Source organism: Apodemus sylvaticus, chromosome 7 (genome assembly GCF_947179515.1).
Source record: "Apodemus sylvaticus chromosome 7, mApoSyl1.1, whole genome shotgun sequence".
NCBI classification, from domain to species: Eukaryota; Metazoa; Chordata; class Mammalia; order Rodentia; family Muridae; genus Apodemus; species Apodemus sylvaticus.
In genome coordinates, this window is record NC_067478.1 from 132,585,194 (window position 1) to 132,607,680 (window position 22,487).

General features: G+C 43.5%; 1 pseudogene; it reads left to right on the top strand.

Annotated features, from left to right (window-relative positions):
* The first annotated feature begins 12,282 nt into the window (after nucleotides 1-12,282).
* Nucleotides 12,283-12,399, top strand: LOC127690347 (uncharacterized; annotated as a pseudogene).
* The last annotated feature ends 10,088 nt before the right edge of the window (nucleotides 12,400-22,487 follow it).

The window sequence follows — 22,487 nt, forward strand, 5'->3', positions numbered from 1 at the left end:
GTGTGTGTGTGTGTGTGTAGGTGTTTGAACACTCTCCTGTGGGTGCCGCAGAGGTTAGAAGACAACATTGCAGCCTGTGGAGCTGCTGTTACAGATGTTTGTGAAGAATCTAAGATGGATTTTGGGAGCTGAACCCCAGTCCTCTGCAAGAGCAACGAGTACTCTTGACTTCTGAACCTTCCTTCCAGCCCTTTAAAGGAAAATTTTAGTTAGCATGCAAATAACAGGATTCACAATTACATTTTATACACACATGTTATAACACTTTGTTTTGTCTGTCTTCCTCCCACCACCCTCCTCCCTCATCTTTCTCCCACCACCCTCCTCCCCCAACCCTCCTCCCACCACCCTCCTTCCTGCAGCATGCTCCCTTTTTCTATCACTTTCCTTCATCTAAATAATGACTTTTACTTTCTTTCCTTTTCTTTTATTGAAGAGAGAATTTTGTTTTTTCTTCACATAACATTCTGATCACAGTCTTCCTTCCCTCTACTTCTCCCATTCCCTCCCTACCTCTTCTTCCACCTGGATCTACTCTTTTTATACCATTAGGAAAAAAAAAACAGACTTCTAAGAAGGAACACTTCTAAGAGCTATGAAAACATGAAATGTAATGATTACAATAAAAACCTGTTATACTGGAGTTGTACAAGATAAACAAAGAGAAGGAAAAATGCCCAAAAGAAGGCGTAAGAATCAGTGACACACTCATTAACAGACTCAGGAATCCCATAACAAACCTACATTTGCACTCATAATATATGTGCAGAGGACCTTGTGCAAACCTGTGTGGGTCCTGAGCTTGCTGCTTCAGTCTCTGATTTCATACGATCTTTGCTCCTGTGGATTGAGAGGGCCTGTTTTCTTGGTGTCCTTCAACCCCTGCTGGCTGTTACACTCTTTATGCCTCCACTTCCATGGGGTTTCCTGAGCCCTCAGGGGAGGGATTTAGTAAACATAACCAATGTAGGGCTGAGTGTTTCTAGCTCTCTCAGTCTCCTCATGTCTGGCTGTGGGTCTCTGTATTTGTTTCCATCTCCTGCAGGAGGGATTTTCTTTGGTGATGGCTGAGCAAAGTGCTGATCCGTGAGTATGACAAAATGCCATTAGGATTAGTTTGATGGCCACTTTTTTCTTTTGGACGAGTATCATTTGGTTTTGCCCCTTCATTACCCAGTCTCAGGTATCTGGCCACCCAACCAGAGTTGGGTGTGGGTTCCTTCTTGTGGAGTGGGCCTTAGGTCAAATCAGACACTGACTGGTTACTCTTACAAACTTTCTGACTCTATTGCACCAGCATATCTTGCAAGCAGGGCACCATTGTGGATGACTTGGTGTTTATGTTTTGCTTTTTGTAGCATGCAGAGTACCTTCCTGTACCAAAGGCAATAGAACATAGGGTTAAAGGCTTTGTGTAGGCATATCAGCTTGGATTCTCCATGTTCATTGAATTGCTTAGTTCTTTTCAGAAATGGTCTCTGCTGTCAGCAAGCTATAGTCCTGAAAATAACCTGGGCTGCTTGGGTATTCTCACAAGACAGCTCTGAACAAGTCAATTCGATATAACCTAAGCCCAGGACTGGAAACTTCATTTGGTGAGAAGAGATGGCCATGGGGACTCTGTCTCTCCCATTATTTGATGATTTCATTTAGATCACACTTATATATGTATAAATTTTAGGAAGATTCTACTGTACAGGTTTCCATACTACCCCTCAAATGGCCCTTATATTAGACATCTCTCCTCTCCATTTCCCCACTTGATCTTCCCATTCCAGTCCCCCTCAATAGTAACTATCTATTCTACTTCTCTTTCCTAACATAATCTAGCTAGACCTCCACTGTCTCTAAATCTATACCTAATTTCTGTGGTTCTACTGATGGTAGCTAGTTTAACATTGACTCAACAGGTAATATCCACATATACTGGAACATGTAATATTTATCTGGGTGGGTTATTCCACGCAGGAGGGTTTTCTCTATTTTGTTTTCCTTTTAATTCCACTCACTTACCTATGAGCTTCATGATGACACTTTTTTAAACAATTATTTTTCCCATCTGCTGCCGGAAGAAGCCTTTCTGATGATGACTGGACAAGGCACTGATCTGTGACTATGCTAGAATACAATTAGGAATCATTTCATTAATTTTTTTGTGCCTGTTGTGTTTGGGTCTACTGGAGGTTTAAGGGTGTTGTAGCAGGATCTTGAGGGAGACCTATTCTTATCTTACTAAGGAACTGCCACACTTACATCCATAGTGACTGTACAAGTTTGTATTCCTTCCAGCAATGGATGAATGTTTCTCTTTCTCCATATCCTTGTCAGGATAACCTGACACTACTTTATTGATCCTAGTCATTCTGACAAGTGTAAGATTAAGTCTTAAAGTAGGTTTGATTTGCTTTTCCCTGATGTACAAAGGCTGCTGAACATTTCTTTAAGCGTTTCCAAGCCATTTGAGATTCCTTTTTGATGAAACTGTTTAGATCTATACCCTATTTTAAAAAACCTGCATTGTTCTATTGATACTTGAGTTCTTTGTATATTTAGGATAGAAGCCCTATGTTGGATGTGTAGTTCATAACAATCTTTTTCTGTTTGTGGACTGCTGCTTTGTCCCAATGACAGCATTTTTTTTTTTCTGTTTTCAGTTTCACAAGGTCCCGTTTATCAGCTATATATCTCAGTATCTGTACCAACTATCCTTTTTTTTTTTTTTTTTTTTTTTTTTTTTTTTTTTTAGAAAATCTTTCCCTGTGCAGATACATTCAAGGCTATTTCCTTCTTTCTCTTCTGTCAGGTTCAGATTCAAACTCCTGCATCCATCTGGGGCCGCACTTTGTACACAGTGATAAATGGGGTTCTATTGTCATTCTTCTACATGTAGCCATCAAGCATGACCAGCACGCATTGTTATAGATGCTTCCCTTTTCCCAGTGTGTATTTCTGTTTTTTTGTTGTTTTTAATGAAAAAAACAGGTGTCCATAGGCGTGTGGATTCATATCTGAGTCTTTAATTTGATTCTATTGATCAATGTATCTGTTTCTTTTGCAGTACCATGCTATTTTTATTACTACAGCTCTGAAGCACAACTTGAAACCAGGGAGAGTGATACTTCCAGTAGTTCTTTATAATCCAGGATTGTTTTAGCTTCCCTGTGATTTTCGTTTTCATGTGATGAAGGGCCCATCTTAACACTACACACTCGATTTTGCTTTCAGATTCTGTTTTATGTTTAACTTGCCATCTGAAATAACTCAGCTACTGGAAAAATACCAACTTGTTTTAAAAGGCATGTCAGCCTGGTAACAATCCCAGTTCTCCTTGGCAAATAGTCACTTCCCTCCTAGCAACAACCTATCAGTTCTTAAGTACCTAATGTCTAAAGTAGATTGATTTAGCTAGCAAAGTAGATTGATTTAGCTAGCAACCATTGTTCATACCAAGCTGAAATCATCACTAGCTAATAGATGAGAACCAAGCAAATGTCAACTGCCCATGTAACTGCCACGTTGGAAAGTTGCTCACCCTGCTATCATGATAAATAGGCAAGGTTTGTACCAGCACTGGACCTTCCACAGTTTTCAGTGTGCTTAGAGATTTGGGGGTCTGTGTTTGAGCTGGAATAAAGACTCTTTGGCTTTGCATAGATGTTGGACACATGGTGGTCTCTGATGGTCTGTGGGGACAATTCGATCTGGGCATAACACCATATACGATAATAGTAAATATTAAAAGTACAAAAAGAAGGCCAGGAGGCTGAGGTCTGACAGACTCCCTGACAACCTCTTAACACACACACACACCATGAGTGAGAACAAGAGGTAATTTCCCAGGGTCACCTTGCTCACAGGGAACTAACCAGACTAGGTGAGATGGTTTCTAAATCTGAGCTTCTGCCTGGGAGGGACTGGAGCTGCATCCCAAGGCATGGATTTCTGGAGAGTATCCTGAGATCTCGGGATCTTCCTCTACCTGCTGAGGCCTCTCAACTTCATGGTGTACCTGTGCCCTGCCCCCAAAACCCCTGCCTCCTACACTCCCACACTCCCACACTCCCACACTCATTCACACAAACATCTCTTTGACAGCTTCTACATTTGAAACTGACAGATGTGCAAGGTAGCAGCTTGGTGCCACCTATGCAGATGAGACCCAGCTTTTTGAATGAAAAGGAATTATTTCCAACAAGGCTCAGGGTGTGTGTGTGTGGGGGGGGGGTGTATGCATGTGTGTAACTGTACTTGTGAAAGTATAAGTGTGAGGCTTCTTCCATCATCAAAATCTATCTTACTGTATCCCAGAATCTTACTGCATTCCCTCTCTAGGTTCCCTGTTCCCTCTTTTTCCATCATTGTTTTTCTTACCTGTCACAGTCTAGCTTTGTTTCTGTGTCTGAAAGCTCCAGAAATAAAGAGATAATTTTCTGGTTCTAATTTTGTCTCTGGTCCCTTTTGGGTCTCATGAAGGTCTTGGGGACATAGCTCAAACATTAAGACCCGAGTACAGATTTCTAGGTGTCTTTTAAAAAGCTGGGTGCAATGGTAAACATTATATATATATATATATATATATATATATATATATATATATATATATATATATATATATATATATACACACACATACATATATATATATACATACATATATATATATACATGTAAACATATATATGTGTGTGTGTGTCTGAGTGTCTGTGTATGTATCAGTATGTGTGTGTGTCTGTGTATGTATCTGTATATGTGTATATATGTATACTTCTAAGTATGTATATATGTATATGTGTGTGTATCTGTATATGAATATATACATACATGAATAGGTGTGTGTGTTTGTATACATGTACATATTTTTATATGTTTGTCTATATGTATATTTATGGGTGAATGGGTGTATATGTAAATTTATGTACCATAAACCACACACACAATACATGCACTCACAGAACAAACAGCCAATTTTCTTCTAGAACATAGTGCTTCTGTCCTGTTATTTGCATGGGGTCACTCTGGTAGCCATTCACTCACTCATTTTTCAGCAAAACTCAGCAAATGGAATCTAGTTAAAGGTCATGGAATATAGCTTCTTCAGGAAGTGTTCGGTAAATAACAATCCTAAGTGCTGTCCTGCCTGAGCAGGCAGTCCTTAGGGGCTAGAGTGTATACCAAGACTTCTGAAGGTCTTGAGAGCACACCGCAGATCTGGGAGGAAGTTGGACTCCATCTTTAAGGGAGACTCTAGGTCATATGCAAGAAGGTCTATCAAGGTCGATACCCCAAAACAAGAGAGGACTTTTTCTTCTCACCACTTCAAAAAAAATTAAAATCCACACAAAAAAAATGAATTCCAGTCTCCAAATTCCAGCTAGGGCTATTAGGTTTGGAGGTGCTGTTTCCTAAGGGGCAAAAGAGACAGGGGTGAGAATATCTGGGGAGGAAGGTGACTCAGACCTCCTAGGGTGTGTTCTAAGATGTCTGAGAGTTGCCCAGCACCTGCCCCAGTCTCCAAACTCCAGAAACAGGGTAAGCATGATTCCTCTTCCTTTCCTCACCTTCTTTTAACCCCTCTCTCCACCTGGCCAGAGGAAGGCAAAACCATGGAACTCAAGAACACTTTGCTAACATTTGAACGTCCTCTAGCCTGACTCCTCCCCACTTCTTTCGTTTTCTCTTGTGTTTTAAGACAATCTCTTGTAGCTCATGCTGCCCTCCTTAGATAGCCTCTTGTAGCACATGCTGGCCTCTAACTTGCTGTGTAGCCAAAGCTGACTTTGAACTCTTGTTCCCACCACTCAAGTGCTTACCATGCCAAGTTTTATCTCCTTGAGAACCTCTGGAGAGAGGCCTGCTATCTGTACAAACAGACTTCTCTAATTGGAAACCTGTTAGAACATTCTTCTGCAGACTGAAATGAAAACTAGACTGGCCCACGCTTGTCTTCAGGCTCAGGGGAGCTTCTCGGTTCTTCCTTGTTACCTGGCATCCGCTGGATTGCTAACTGGACCCTTCTGGAACTGGCTCTCCTCCTGGCTGTGGTTTACATGTGATCATTGCGGTCTGAAGGAGCCTAGACTGATCTTGAGAGACCTAATCTTTTAAGTTCAGACTCCATTTTAGAGCACCTGACCTAAGTTTGAACTCAGGAAAACTAACAGGCTGGTACCTAGCATTAGTTTCTAAGTTGCCCCCCAGTTTCTAGGTTTATAACCAAGAAGGCCAGAGTTTCCAGGTTATACCCTCAACAAGACCAGTGTCTTCAGGTTATTCCTCCAACAAACCCGCACCCCTTAGCCACCCCTTGCCTAATGACCACCAATGCAGAGAGGAGCAGAAGTTAAGTCTATGATATGACTCCCAGAACCAGCCAATTATGTTAAAGGCCACAGCAGCTTCCTAATTAGATGCTTGCACATGTACTCCCTGCTTGCTGCTTACTATAAAGCCTTGCCCCATAGACATTCAGGGCTCCCCAACACCAAAACCATCCTTTGCGATGGTGGTGCATTGGGAGGGGGGTTGTCCAAGCTATCTCAAATGCAATAAAGACCCTGCTGTGAGTTGCATCATATTGGCTCCTGTGTGTGTTTTAGGGGACCACCAACATTTCCCTGGCACAACAATTTCATAGCAGATGAGCTGAATGGAGGAACAAGAAATATCATGAGTGTGTATATAGAGCATTTTGTAGATAACATGAAGAGACCCAACATAGATTGAGAAGGTAGAAGTAAGCCTAGATCCTGGTCCTGCCTCTCTTGGGCATTATACTATTTTGCCTCTGTGTCTCTAGGATCCTGTCCTAGCCCAAAGAGGTACAGACAACTAGATCTCACCCCTTAGTTGCTCACACAGTTTATCTCATGTTGCTACCTTCTGACCACTGAAATCTGAAGTTTAGAAGAAGGGCAGGGTGTTATTGTATTAGGTTGGTCAGATAAGACAAATTTTCAGAAAATCAAATACCCATTAGTTCCCATAAGAACAGGCCCCTCTCTTAACCATCCCAGCACCATTTCTTCTTTCCATTCAGTATTCCAGCACAGCACAGCCTGAGATGATCACCACTCAACAATGTTGTTGCTTGGCTTTGAACATTTATTGTGTTCGTCCTCTATACAGCTTAGCTGGGTACTGGGGATACATGGAGGAATAGTATGTGTCCCTTGAGGGAGAAGCCAACAGCTAAACATATAAAGGTATTTTATTTTTTATTTTAAATTTTAGTTAATTTTTATGTGTATCAGTGTTTTAGGCCATCTGCTAATCAGGCAACTCCAAAGGCTGAGTACCTCTACCCTGACTGCTCCTACCTCTTGGGAGTTTGTAATTTTCTTGCAAAGTGAGGAGCCATGACTGAAGGGGGCACTATAGTTTTTGGATTCTTTAATGAGAACATAGATCAGACGCTCCTCCTTGCCCAGCCTCTGGATAGGTACCAGATAGGTCTGGCGATAGCAATGCCAGTACCAGCCACCTACTCTGGGCATAGCTCAGCACCCTCAGGCTGAGTTTCTCAAGAGCAATGACCTGGTACAGCATGGGTCTGGCAGCCTTCCCTGCACAGTAGAGCCCCCAGCCCTTGAAGGACTGCTGTGCACAGAGATGAGATGGTAACCACAGTCCTGCTGAGGCCAGGGCTATCTGGGAAGGCATTTGGGGTGCCTGAGGTCAAGCAGAACATGGAGGACAGGTTGAGAGCACAGGAGTTCACCTCAGCTAGGTCCTTCTCATTAAGGAAGCCTTTGTAAACATCCCCATTAGTGCCTGAAAAATCAAACAAACAAACAAAACCAAATAAAACATGATGTGACCAAGCTGGCTCTGTCAGTCAACAGGGTCTCAAGTGAGGGACTGAGGATTGAAAAAGAAAAACAGACATCATCATTACAGGACTCCAGCCTACACAGAGGCTGAAGCAGCTTTATTCTTTCCCAGCCTTCTTTTATATTATTGTACGTACATCCAAAACTCATCGTCAGTTCTTAGATCAAAGACAAAGTAATCAAGCAAAGTAGTAAACAAGGAGATTACACAATAAAGTCACCATGCAGAGAGATCGTATAAGGAAGGAATTCAGCAAAGCCGTAAGCAAAGCCCCACGGTCACTGTTTCTAATGCTCCTATCTCCACCTTCCTTGTCCAAGCCCAGTGACAAATGCCAAGTTCCTAGAATTGTTGAGAACACCAAAAGCTCTCAACAATGATGGGAGAAATGTCACAGCAGCCATGGTGCTCTTCTCCTTGGGCCTTCAAAACTTCCTCCCCATAGCTCTTGGCTATCCCTCTGCCCCAACTCTGTGGACACCCCTAATGCAAGCTAAGAATACACCTGAATGTTCTTTAGAAAAGCAGAGGGATTTACTCAAGATGTCTTGAACTCACACACCCGCCAAGAGGTTCTTTAGAAAACCTGGTTAGGTTCTTCCTTCAGTGACACAGGTACATCTTCTCTCCTCTTGGACTTCAGACTTTTGGGGGCTTGCCCTCCAATACCCAAAGGGCATAAGGTGAAATCTTCCAGCACCAGTTTGGTTGGGAGTCTCACCTGCCTTGATGAAGTGCAGGTGATGCTATCCCTCAGGCCTAGGGAGCTCACTCACATTTCACAGCAACCGCTTCAGGCTGGCCTTGGATCCCAGACTGGAGGACCCACCACTCCTCCCGAGTGGCACAAACAGTTCCCGCTTTCCCGCCAGAAACTAGTGAACGCTGGCTGGACTCAGGCCGATCCCCTCAGGCACCCAAAAGCCAAAGTATGGCCGGGAGCTGAGAAAACAGGCTTAATCATTCTCTAAGTGAAAGGACGCGACTAACAGTCGGTTAGCGGGGCAAGGAGCAGGCACAATTAGCAGAAGGGAACCTCCAAGCACGGTGGAAGAGGAGGGTGGCGGCGACATTTTTGTCTCTCTCATTCTGTTTTCTGTTTCATGTTCCTCTCCTCCTTGCCACCACCGCTGCCTGCCCTCCCGCCCTCACTCACCAGCCCGCCCACCCACTGTCCCCTTTTCAAAGACTAAATACAGAGTTAAATTTAAAAAGTGGTAGGATGGTTAAAAATCCCATTTCTGTCTTTGCTTCCTTGCTTGCTTGCTTGCTATTTGTTTGCTTGTTTGTTTGTTTGTTTTTGTTCTGTTTTGTTTTTCTAGGAATACCTTTTCAAAGTGATTTGTTTTCACTTTGGCCAGAAAGTAATTATTTTTTGCACTGCTTTCCTTTGGTCATGTGAGTGGTGGTGGTGGTGGTGGTGGTGGTGTGTGTGTGTGTGTGTGTTGGTATATCTGTTCTTTTCCTTCCTTCCTTCCTTCCTTCCTTCCTTCCTTCCTTCCTTCCTTCCTTCCTTCCTTCCTTCCTTCCTTCCTTTCTACCAATAGCTTATCTGCCTATTTCCAGTTCCTCACTGCTAGAGTTACTGAGTTTATACAATACAGAGTTCAGCAAGGGAACCAGGGATACACCTGGGGGTCTGAGATCATCAGAGATCAGCATTAGTGGCAAAGGGGGATTTCCGCCCAAGGTGGTTACAAATAGAATATATTGCCAGACAACTTGAGAAGATGGGGAGGAGGGGGAGGAGGAAGGGAATAACAAATGCGATGATGTTTAAGATAATTTTGATAGACTCCCTCATTCACAGCAGCACTCAGAGAAAAAAAAAAGGCTAAGAGCCTGCCTCAGTGAGATCATGTGTCTGGGTCCCAGAGGGTTAGGGAGGCATAACATGGTTCAAGAAGCTGCAATTTTGGTGAAGGTCTGTAAGTATCCTTGTAGTTTACAAGATGGCCTTCTTTGGTAAATCAGACAGCTAGAAGGAGTACTGTATTCCTACAACTCAAATCCAGCCTAAATTCTTAATACTATTATATACTGCTAGACAAGATACAGTGTATAATCTCTATTGTTAAAAGTCCTATGTTGGATACAGAGGAGCTTGTCCCTAATGCCAGCAATAAAGAAACAGAAGCAGGTTGGAGAATGGCCTGCTCTTCACAGTAGTTATAGGCCAGCTGCATCTACATAGTGAACTCTACTCAAACAACCAAGCAAGCAAGCAAGCAAACAAACAAATAAATTTAAAAAAATCAATTCATATTTGAAATTTTGGATTTGGCTCAGCTGAAAAGACTGTCCCTGGAACACACTAATAAAAGTTAAGGGAAAAAACACATAGAAAAAGAAAGACGGCAGGAAGGCTGGAAGGCAGGAGGCTGGAAGGCAGCAGGCTGGAAGTCTGTCCCCACCATCACAAGACCCTAGATAGAGTTCCCATATGAAAAGTAACTCTACTAACTGAAGATTTACCTGGTGTCATAACAAACAACTTACCCAAAATGTAAATGTGAGGAAAACATATTTGTTCAAAGACTGTGGCAGACGACTAAACACATGGACAGAGGAAGTCACAGGTGGGAGAGGGCAAACTTGCTCGGGCCTGTGGAGAGGATGACAGGCAAGGAAGAAGAGACCTCTGAGCCACAGGCAGTCATGAATGGGGAAAAACTGGCAATCTATTGTCAAGGCCCCAGGAGCCTTCAAGGGCAGACAAAGGAGGGATGCTGGGGGATGAACACAATATACACTGCTTGAGGCAGCACAGGCTTGGGTGTCTGGGCTCAGGATTCCTGTGGGATCCATTACAGAGAGCTGGCAAGCACAGCAGAATCATGGGGATTGTAAGCAACAGTCACCTTAATGTACAGCAACACAACCCTGTCCCCATTTGACCAAGCCCAGATTGGACTCTAACACGCACCCAAACCACACGGGGATTCCACCTTGCCCAGTAAGGGGGGCAGAAAAGGCTACTCCACCCCTCGCCCTCGCCCTCTCCTTGGGAGGAGTCCCCGAGGAACCCAGCCACCACCCACCTCTTTAGCCTGCCTTAAGAGGTCTAGGGAGCTGTGGGGGCCTGTGACAGTGTGTCTGCTTGTGTCTTGTGTCTCTGTCTGTCTGTCTGTCTGTCTGTCTGTCTGTCTGTCTCTGTCTAATGTTGCAAGGGTGAATTTTGAGAGGATTAGCACATTTATGTGTGAGTGAATTGGTAGACCCTAGTGCGTGAGTTCATGTGCTGGTATGTGTGGGTGTGAGAGCAAGCAGGAGACTGTGTGACGGGTGTGAGTGTGTGTTGTCATCCTACCTTCTGCTAATGTGCCTCTGTGTGTGTGTGTGTGTGTGTGTAGCATGAGGGCCCTTCCTGCATACTTGCTCTTATCAGCCAGTACACACAAGTGTGTGTGTGTGCCTGGGGGATTGGGTGGGTGTGCCAGCCTGCTAGTGTGGGAGTGCTGTGTGTATATATGTGTGTGTATGTGTGATGGCATGTGTGCTTTGGGGCTGGAAGCGCTCGCACGGGCCCGCGCAGTGCGATCATGCTTGTGAGTGCGTGTGTGAATGTGCGTGTGTGCGCAGGCATGTGTGTAACCAGTCCTCAAGTTCCCATTTCCGTGCATCAGTAGTGTGTCTGGGCCGTCGCGCTTTCTCGCCCGTGTGTGCCCGCGAGCCCTTGCTTGTGTCGGGCGCATTGTGCCCCTGTGTGGGTATTGTGTGTGCGCCCCCTCGCTCCAAAGGGAGGGCAGGGAGAGTGGCTGGCTCCCAGGCTAGCCTGTGCTGCTGGGTGTGGCTGTGCGGATGCTGGGTGGGATGGGATGCCAGCCATCCACAGTCGGTCGAATTCCCGTGCGTGTCCAGGCTGAGGGTCCCAGTCCGGGGATGGACGGAGGGACAGAGGGACAGAGGGACGGACGGTGCAGTGAGCGAGGTGGGGCCCAGCGTCCCCGATTCCAGATTCCAGAAGCTGGACCGTCCTCCTAGTCCTCCTCGTGCGTCCGGGGCAAGAGGAAGTCACGGGTGGGTGGGTGGGTGGGTGAGGACGCTGGTCCAAGAACCTTCGGGGAGGGGAGGGGAGAGGAGGGGAGGGGAGGCAAGGGGAGGGGAGGGGAGGAGCAGGAGAAGGAGAGATCTCTGTGGGGCCAAGGCTGGCACTCACTGTCTGGGCCCTTGCTCCATAGGGGTGGCCAGAGGAGGGCTGAAGGGGTTCGGGGAGGTTGTAGGCTGGCAGTGTGGGCTGGCGCGTGTATGTGGGGCTCGGGCCGAGGGCCGTGCGTGCGTGCGTGTGGTTCTTGGTGTGCGGTGCGGTACAGTACATGTGTCTGCGGGGCCCTGGACTCGCGTGGGCTCGGTGTTGGGCAGGCGGGCAGGTGGGCAGGCGGGCAGCGTTGACAGTGGCGGCGGGCAGGCGCCGGCAGCAGGCTCTTGGGGCTTTCCGGAGCGGCAGCTGTCGTCTATGGCCATACCACCCTGAACGCCCGATCTCGTCTGATCTCAGAAGCTAAGCAGGGTCGGGCCTGGTTAGTACTTGGATGGGAGACCGCCTGGGAATACGGGGTGCTGTAGGCTTTTTGGACTCCGCCCCGTTGTGTCCTCTCTTGCTTTTGGTCACTGTCAGGACCACAGCCGGCCGCTCAGGTTTGTTTGGGGGGGGGGGAACGTTAGAGACAGGGTTTCTCTGTGTAGCCCTGGCTGTCCTGGAACTCACTCTGTAGACCAGGTTGGCCTCGAACTCAGAAATTCGCCTGCCTCTGCTTCCCACTGCCCAGTGCACCTCACCATCTTATCTGCATATTTCCAGCTCCTGACTTCTAAAACTACTGAGTTTATTACATAATACAGTGTTCAGCAAGGCAGGCAGGTACACACCTGGGGTCAGAGAGAGAGAGAGAGAGAGAGAGAGAGAGAGAGAGAGAGAGAGAGAGAGAGAGAGAGAGGAGAGACAGAAAGAGAGAGAGGAGAGAGGGGGAAAGAGAGAAAGAAGAGGAAGGAGAGAGAGAGAGGAGAGACAGAGAGAGAGGAGAGACAGAGAGAGAGGAAGGGGAGAGGAGAGACAGAGACAGAGAGTGACAGAGAGAGAGAGAGAGAGAGAGAGAGAGAGAGAGAGAGAGAGAGAGGAAGGAGAGAGAGGAGAAACAGACAGACAGAGAGACCATAAACCAGGCACCCAGCACCACCTTCCCTTGATTGTTTGTTTTATCCCAGGTTAATAATTATAGTTATATTTTTCCTGTTCATTGACTTAGTTGGGGCAGGCAGGGGAGTCTCTACATAGCCTTGGAAATCACTATCTAGATCAGACCTGCCTCCAATTCACAGCATTGCCTCTGTTTCCTTCCTTCCTGAGTGATGGGATGAAAGGCATATATGGCCACACGCAGTTCTGTTATTTCATTAACTCCAGGAAAGGTTATTTTGGATATTGTTTTGTTTTGGTCTCTGTTTTAGATTTTTTCTTTTTCTTTACTGTGTGCTTAGTTCAAATTCAATTTGTGTGTGTGTGTGTGTTTCCCCGGAAGGTGTGATTGCTCATTGACCTCACCAAGATGGAAGGTGACCTGTGGATGGCAGCCATCTTAGCTGCCGGCTGACTGACCTCACCAAGATGGAGGGTGCCGGCGAGGTGTGACCTACCTTTTCCTTTCTTTCCCAGCTGCTAGGGGACCAGAACTGCAGCTAAACCAGTATAGAACGGCGAGAAGGCACTGAAAAGCCACCAGAAAGAAGCCACAGCCACCTGTTTTTCTCCTGCTTTTTGTCTATTACTTTTAAGTGTCAGATGAATCGAACCTTTTAAAATTTTTGTTATTTTTTTATTAAAATGCATAATAAAAGATAAATATAATCAGTCATCCTGGAACTCCTCTTGTATGCCAGGCAGACTTAGTTACTTGGTTAGTTAGCTAGACAGTCAAAATAGGTTAAAATTTATATAAACATAAATATCAGTCACTAAGAATGATAATGTAATTCACACTGTCTGAAGCAAAAAGAAGGAAGGAAGGAAGGAAGGAAGGAAGGAAGGAAGGAAGGAAGGAAGGAAGGAAGGAAGGACTGGGCTGGGTCCTAACTTGACCATGGAAACACACACACACACACACACACACACACACACACACACACACGTGTGGCAAGGTGGCATGAAACAATTTCCACATCCTTCCATGCAAGTCTCCTTAGTCTGAGCATGGAGGAAAGATTGAGAAAAGCTGTAACAGTGGATACTATATATAAGCTTGAAGAGTCTTGGACCAGAATGATTTTCTACACCAGCAGCAAATGGCCAAGAAATGGACGATTCCAAAATCCCCTTTTGCTGTTGTTCCTCACAATCAGTCATGATGGAACTCCGTTCGTCTAACTCCCTCTGTAGACAAGGCTAGCCACAAAGTTACAGTGATCTACCTCGCTTTGCCACTACCACTAGAATCATACTTGTATTGTTGTTGGTGGTGTTGGTTGTGGTGGTGGAGATTGCTTGTTTATTTGTAAGTGTAACCTGGAAATATTCTTTCTTTGATCTGTGTACCTTAGAGATGATGGCGTATCTTTAAATAAAATGGGAAAATTAGTTCACACAGGTATGGTTTTCCCCATTATTGTTTTTGTTTCATGTAACTAGGAGCTTCCTCAGACACAACTCTGTAACAGGAAAATGGATGACAGAAGCTTAACTAACATCCTGGCTCTTCTCCTACCTGTCCTGTTTCTGTCTTTCGTGGGTTCACGTCCCACCACCACCCACAGAGCAAGCCTGACAGCCATTCATAACTCTAACTCTAATTTCAGCACATCTGACATCTGACCCTTCATCTGGCTTTTTTTTTTTTTTTTTTTTTTTTTTTTTTTTTTTTTTTTTTTTTGGACAGGGTTTCTCTTGTGTAGCCCTGGCTGTACTGAAACTCACTCTGTAGACCAGGCTGGCCTGGAACTCAGAAATCTGCCTCCCCATTGCTGAGATTAAAGGCCACCACTGCCCGGCATATGTGCCTGTGTTTGTAATTTCCTGTTCTGTTAATGGATTGTCAGCAGAATGTTAACCCCAGAACGTTTTTTGTCTATTTAATCTAATTTCAAAATATATCCGTGTGTGTGTGTGTGTGTGTGTGTGTGTGTGTGTGTGGGTGTTGTGTATTTTATGTTTGTGTATGTTGCATGCGTGTGAGTGAGTGGATGCATGTCTGTCTGTGTGCATTGGTGTGATGGATAGCTCCCAGCCATTAGCTCTCATTATTTGTTGTTTGTATGTATGTGTGTATGTATGTATGTATGCAATTACTTGCTTGGTTTTTATTTATTTGAAACAAGGTTTCTTTGGGGGAGGGGTGCTAGAGACAGGGTTTCTCTGTGTAGCCCTGACTGTCCTGGAACTCACTCTGTAGACCAAGCTGGCCTCGAACTCAGAAATCCACCTGCCCTCCCTCCCAAGTGCTGGGATTAAAGATGTTTGCCACCACTGCCTGGCGCTTTATTTTATTAAACATTAAACATAAAGTAGAAATTCCAAATCATGTAAATATTGTGTAGATTTTGCCTCACAAATCCCTGAGCTGGCAGGGCAAGGCTGTAGTCTTCCTCTTTGTGTTAGGGTGTGTTAGCAACTCCATTAGCATTTCCAAAGAGCCTAGGGTTTTGGTTCAGCAGGTGCCTGAGCCAGTGTGGCCCTGAAAGACAGTGAGTTCAGACATTTAAGCTGAAATATCACTTGCTCACAGACTTCACGCGTGAAATTTGCCTCTGGAGAGACATGGCTCAGCAGTAAAGTGCGCCAGGCCAGGGAATGTGCAGACTTCACAGACTGACAGGAATGTGCAGCCAGCTCAGCAATGCTCTGCTCCACCCCTCCCCCATTCCCCACACCCAGGGAGAAGGAGGGAGAAGGCAGTGTAGGGGGGAGGGGCAGGGAGCTGTAGAGAGAGAGTTGAGATGGGGGGGCAAATCAATAAACTGGAGACTTCGTTCATTTATTGAGTGTATGGTGGAAGAGGGAAAATGAATCAAAAGGGTGCAACTTCTCTGTCAGAACGGGTGCCAGACAAAGCTACACCAGCTTGGCACTGCCTGTGGGCTCCCAGCCTCTCAACCTCAAAGACTGCCCCTTTAACTGTCAGACACCTTATCGCAGGTTCCTGCTGAGCACAGTGCAGCTACTGGTGGGATTTCATCACTCTTGGCCTCCTAGCCCTGCTGGGGAAAGAGGGTCTGGCACTGGTGATTGGATGACTCTATGATACCTCAATTCAGCCTATGGCTGCAGCAGCTGCCTTGAGGAAGGGAAGCTCCTGGGACAGGAAATGAGAGGAGTGTCCCCAAGCCCTGCTCACTACAAACTGCCCTGCCTGTGCAAGCAGGAGATGGACCATGAGCACGGCCATGAACCAGGTCAGATACAGGAGGGTAGGTGCTGGCCAGGATGGTAAGGAAATTGCACAAACAAACAAGATAACAGAGGGAGCTGGAGACATAGAGACAGCTTATGTAAAACTAACCCATGGGGACTGGCAAGAAGGCTCAGTCTGTGGAAGTACCTGCCACCAAGCCTGCTGACATATGTTTGATCCCCAGAGCCCATATGGTGGGAGGGGAGAACTCCACAAAGTTGTCTTCTGTCCTCGAAACATACCTTGCACCAAGGCACACAAGTTCAGGTGCAGGTATAGGAGTGCTCTCTGTCTCTGCCTGTCTGTCTGTCTGACTCCTCTCTCTCTCTCTCTCTCTCTCTCTCTCTCTCTCTCTCTCTCTCTCTCTCTCTGTCTCTCTCTGTCTCTCTCTCTGTCTCTGTCTCTCTCTCTCTCTCTCTCTCTCTCTCTCTCTCTCACACACACACACACACACACACTTTCACTCACACCCATACATACACAAAATAAGTAAATTTCATCAACAGGAAATAAGTCTAGGGAGATGTTTTCAAGGGAGCTTTAGAAATTGATCACCAGTAGCAAGGGTGGAAAAAGTAACTAGACCAAATACACAAAGCCATCAGTGATGGCCCACACCTGTAATCCTGGCACTTGGGAGGCGGAGGCTAGACTATCAGGAATTCAAGTCCTCTAGTCCCTTGCTGGACATGCTGGTCTCTGGGGAGCTCACCTTCTCCAACCACACAGTATCTGCCAGTGCTCATCCCAACATGGGTGGAATCACCTCTCCAGGATTTTGAATTTGAGCAGATTGTGAATCTCCCGGTCCTGCTAGTTTCTCTTGGTATTCCTTTCCAGCACATAGTGCCTTTTAAAAGATGGCTCTGGAGCTGGGAGATAGCAATGAAGACTGGAAACAGACAGAGAAGGAACAAGGTAAAGGTTTCAACATGAGCTGTTGTTATTAAATAAATCCCAGAGAAGTTCCCCAAGAACTTCCCAAGACTGGGTGACCAGAGCTGCCCAGAGCACAGCTCTCACTCTGAGCTCCCCCTTCACTCATTTCTGTTTGTGGTCCTCACCTCCCACAGCTGAAGCACCGCGGCCTCTGCAGGGGCAGCTGTGAAGCCTCCCCTCCCTCCCACAGTCCATGTTCTGACAGAACTTCACTTTTATCCCAGCTCCCCAAAGCTTCACCCATTCACAGCTTCACTCTGACTCTAGGTGTTGAAGGATCTCACAAATTGTCTGCCCCTTTCCCATTTCCCTTAGCCACAGTTCTGACTGACCTGCCCCCTTCCAGCTCTCAGTGAAACCAAGCACTCAGCAGAGTTTGAGTCTTGGCCCAGGAAAAACAACCAGCAAAGCCATTTCTATGTTTGTTCATGTGCCTACTTAGATAATATTCCCTTCTGTCTACACTGGCTATGTGCACTGAGACCCGCCACCCCAGGGCCCAACAGACAGACCCATCTTTCCATGTTCTCACTGGCCAACTCCAAAAGTCCATCCATTTTCCCAAGCTCTGTATGCCTAGGGAGCAAAGCCAATATCTACAAACTCTACAGACAGACAGACCTTTATTATTTGTTGGTCTGAGGAGGCATATTTGTAGACAGGAGATTTTGGAGTTTAGAAAGATGTACCAAATACTTGATGGATATTCATGATGCTCACACAGTGAAGAGAAGAACTCCCTTCGACAGGCAAGTGTGAAGGTCACAGCTATAGCTACGTGGGCCTCCAAGGTCCACCCTTCCCATTAGGCCGCTCCTGAAATCTCTATGCAGAGGAGCGGGCTCCAGTCCCAAATATATCCAGAGGGTAAACCCAGGAGAAAAGTCTGAACAACTCCATCCATAAACTCATTCACTCCATCATTCATTCACTTAGTGAAGCACACATTATGTGCTAGGCACACACTATTCAGAAGCAGATGTAGAACGACCTATAAGACCCATTCACTCTGCTGCTGAGGGCGGCTCCAGACCCAGTTGTCTATATTTCTGTCCTTCCCAACTGCCCAAAATGGGTAAAGTAAAGCTCCCTCTGAGCTCGCAAGGGAAGGGATCTTTACTCCTCCTCAGGAATTTTATTTTTCGAATTTATTACATTCCTTCACAACTTTTCAAAAAGATATGCTCTCAAGGAAACATGTTCATTTGTAATCAGATCAATCTAAGCACAGCGTAGGTAGCCAGGCCTGCGTTCCTGGTGCCCTATCTGGTCAGCAAGAGCAAGACTGGAAAAACAGCTACTGCACAGGGAGAGCCAGGTAGACATCGTTCACTTTAAGATGCATGCATGAGGTTCCTGGATCATTTAGTCTGCAGACTCACACATAACTGAGGGTGCTATTGTTCTTTGTTTGTTTGCTTGCTTGCTTTATTACAATGCAGAAATGGATATTGTTAGCATTCTGTCTAAGCTCCACCCCACAGTTACCTGGCAACAGCCAGGTATGCTCTGCCTCGGGGAGAGAGCAGGAAGGGAATGGGGAGAGAAGGGAGAAGGGAAGCAGGGAATGAGCAAGAGAGGACCAAGAGACCAAGAGAACATGGAGAGGGGCAAGCAGCAACTTTTATAGTGGGTGGGCCCACAAGGTGTTGCCAGGTAACTGCGGGGTGGAGCTTAGACAGAATGCTAACAGATGTGAATTTCTATTAGAGAGCAGTGACTTAGAGTATAGTTATTTTGTTTGTGTGTGTGTGTGTTTCTTAGAATACTAGATGATTTTTGTTTGCCTTTGTTGTTTTATTAGCACTATTTATTTAATATGCTAGAAAGAGTTAAACTCAAAAGTAAAGATAAACACAAATGATACATATATGCCTCAGTAATTAAAAAATGGAGTGATTTTCTCCACATACAAAAAATTAATAAATTGTTGGAGCACTTGTAAATTAGATTCAATTAAGTCGATAGTAAATAAATCACTGTTTAGAATAAGATGCCTCGATTTGCTTGACAGATTTCATAAGCCATTGTGATAATTGCCGACACTAGAAAGATTTGTAAAGACTGCAGTCTTCAGTCAGTCTTAAATAGCTTATTTCGGAATTTGCCCTTGATAGTTAAATTTTCAAGCAAAACACAACAAATATGGGGGTTTTGACAATCCATGCAGAGTAACTTGTGATTCTTCAATATTAAACCAAGTTACATGCTATCAATGATGCCATAAACTTAATCATTTCTATTTTATGTGGTATTTAAGAGTAACATCATCAAAAAATCAAAATATCAAAAATTGTATGAGACACAAATAAGATTGGTTACGTATTATCTGGTTCTAAGATTTGTATAATTATTTGCATCTTTTGTATACATGTTTGTCATCAACAATTAATTTTCATTTCTATAAGCCTGAAATTCAGATTTTTTTATTTCAATTTATGTGGTTTCCTTTCCAAATTAATATAGTGTTTCAAGATGCAGATACTTATGATCTCATTTGAACTCAAGTTGTTTTTGAAGACCATCATGGGTTACAGGAGCAATCAAATGTTTCATTTTCAATTAGTTGATACTTAATTTCTCAAAAATAGTGTTTTTTTTACTCTAGAATGATAATAATCTCCTCCACAAAATCTTCTACAATTTATAGGACATTTAAATCCCTAAAATTCAAATTTGATTTTGTGAGAAATGTGCACAGACAATTCCATTCTTAGGGAATACAAGAAACAAATAGATTCAGGCATCAAGCTTTCCAAGCCCCTGCTAGATATATATTTTTGTTAGCTTTATGATTTCTGTATGTAAAATATCTGTGAAAACAATTTAAAGGAGAATGGATTTATCTTGTTTCAGGGTTCCAGAAATATCTGCTGAGCAGGGCAAGAATGATGGTGTATAGTTCACCTTGTCGTTTCCAGGAAAGGGAGCCAGAGTAGTAGACTGGGATATATTGGATAGATGGATGGGATGGTACAACTCACAGGTCTCTCTGTGAGCCAGTTCCTCTGGCTAGACCACACCTACCAAAGTGTCTACAATCTTCTAAGATATCTCTGCTACTGCTTGTACAGCCAACATTCAAAGAATGTTACAGTAAGACATTCAATGTTCAAGAGATTATGTATTTGGCCTGGACTAAAGTAAAGTAAAGCTGAATTATTCTATTTCTAAGGGTTTTAGAACATTGAGAAAATTTAAAACTGTCATGTGTATACAGTGTTTATAAAGGGATTTTCTAGGACAAACTTTTAGTTGTCTTTAAATTGAACAAATGTTACATTATTTAGCTGAAGATTTAAAGATGTAGACTAAGAATGGTTTTCGTTTTAATTTCCTAATAGATGGTTAGTGATTGTTAAAAATATTTTCTTTTGTTTAGCTTTTCTATTTATTTAAACAGACTATATTTGCAAAGGTTTTAGATTTACATAAAAATTTGGAAGCAGGTATCTATTCTATAGCTCATGGTGTTAAATAGATGCAAAAGCTTCTGAAGAAGGAACATATCACATGATAGAAGTACATTTGTTTCAGTTGAAGAAACTAAGTTGACAAATCATCATTCAGAGTTTTGCATTGATTGTCCCTGGTACTGTGTCTTCTGTAGCTTGAAGAAGTGTACAGTGACATTTATTCTCTACTATAGCATCATACAGTGTCACTGCCCTAAAATGATATAGGATTCTGCCTCTGCAGACTTCTTTATCCTCAACAAGTTGGCAGCCATTTTACTCCTCAACTTTTTGAACATTCTGTAATTTCACAAAGGAGAAATGATAAAAACCTTCAGCATTCATATTGTTCTTTTTATTTGATGTATACATGTAAGTTCCTTCATCTTCTTATAGCCTGTAACTCAGTCTTTTTAATGATGAAACCTGCTCTTTTTTCCAGAGGTCATTTATATGTCCTTTCACTGAATATCAATCTAGTTGCTCCTAAGATTTGAAATTTTTGAATAAAATGTATCACCTCTATGTGAGATACATTGTGTGGATGTGTTTTCAACCACACTCTGTGAATAAATGTCAAGGAACAAAATTGTTGTGTATTGGACCGTAAGTGTCTTTAGTTTTGTAAAAAACTGTCAAATATTTTCCAAAGCATTTTTTTATTCCTACCAGCACTTGCAAATCTTGAATAGCATTTGATTTTAATCATATACTGGACTTTTACCATTGCAATAGGTATGAAGTAGGACCTTTTTCTGTTTTAAGTTGCATTCCCTTGGTCTAACATGTTGTTTGTTAATTTGAAGTAATGTACAGAGAGGTTTTATGCTAATTTTTAGTGTATTTTTTCTTATTTCTGGATTTAAGGATTCTCTGTATATTTTAGAAATTTTTTGAGTAAATTTTCTTCTCATCTTTTGCATCATTCATTCATCACATAATTTTCATATTTTAGATCTATCTTGTCACTTATTTCTTCCATGATTCTTATCTTACATCAAATATTACATCACTTTTGACTCAATTTTTACATATAGGCAACTTATAGTTTTATAATGGACTTTTGTGCTTATGGTATATGTTAGTAAATTTTATGAGTGTATGAGTGTGTTCCAGAACTATATATAGTTCTAGAACTAAATATTGAAATAATTAATGTTTTTATTTCATGGATCTCACTGTTATAAAAAGTGAGATAAACCCATTTTTTTTAACTTTGCATGGTTTTAATAAGCTTTCATTTGTAGCCAAAACTTGATTTCCATTTGCTTACCTTTAACTGGTTGGACAATGTGCTTATTCATGGGATTTTCGGCAGTCTCTAGGTTATGGCAGTTGCTTCCTGGCCTGTTCCTGGACTACTATTCACCATGACCACTCGAAACAGCAAACATACATCCTACCTTTTCTGCAAATAGTTTTTGACAGGTTTTTTTTAAATTAAATAAACTTATAGTTCTACTTGTATGCTGAGATAAATATTATTTTTCTATTGTTCACTGCTTCCATTTTGTATGATTTTTAGCTGTATAGTTAATAAATGGGTCTGTGATATCCCTGTCTTTTGTTATTTGCCTCAGAAATGTAATTTAAGTGTCAGAATTTTTTATTATGAATAGTGCTTTATAATGCAATATTTAAACTACAAAGTCTAATTTGCCTTTCGATTTAATTTTGTTTCTCTCTCTCTCTCTCTCTCTCTCTCTCTCTCTCTCTCTCCATCCTTCCCTTTTCCCCTCCTTTCCTCCCTTTCTTCCTTTCCCTCTACCTTTCTCTCTTTACAGACCAGGCTGATCTTAAATGCAAAGAGATCTTGCCTGTCTCTCTTCCTATGTACTGAAATTAATAGTTTGTGCCATCTATATTTAGAATATAAGTACTT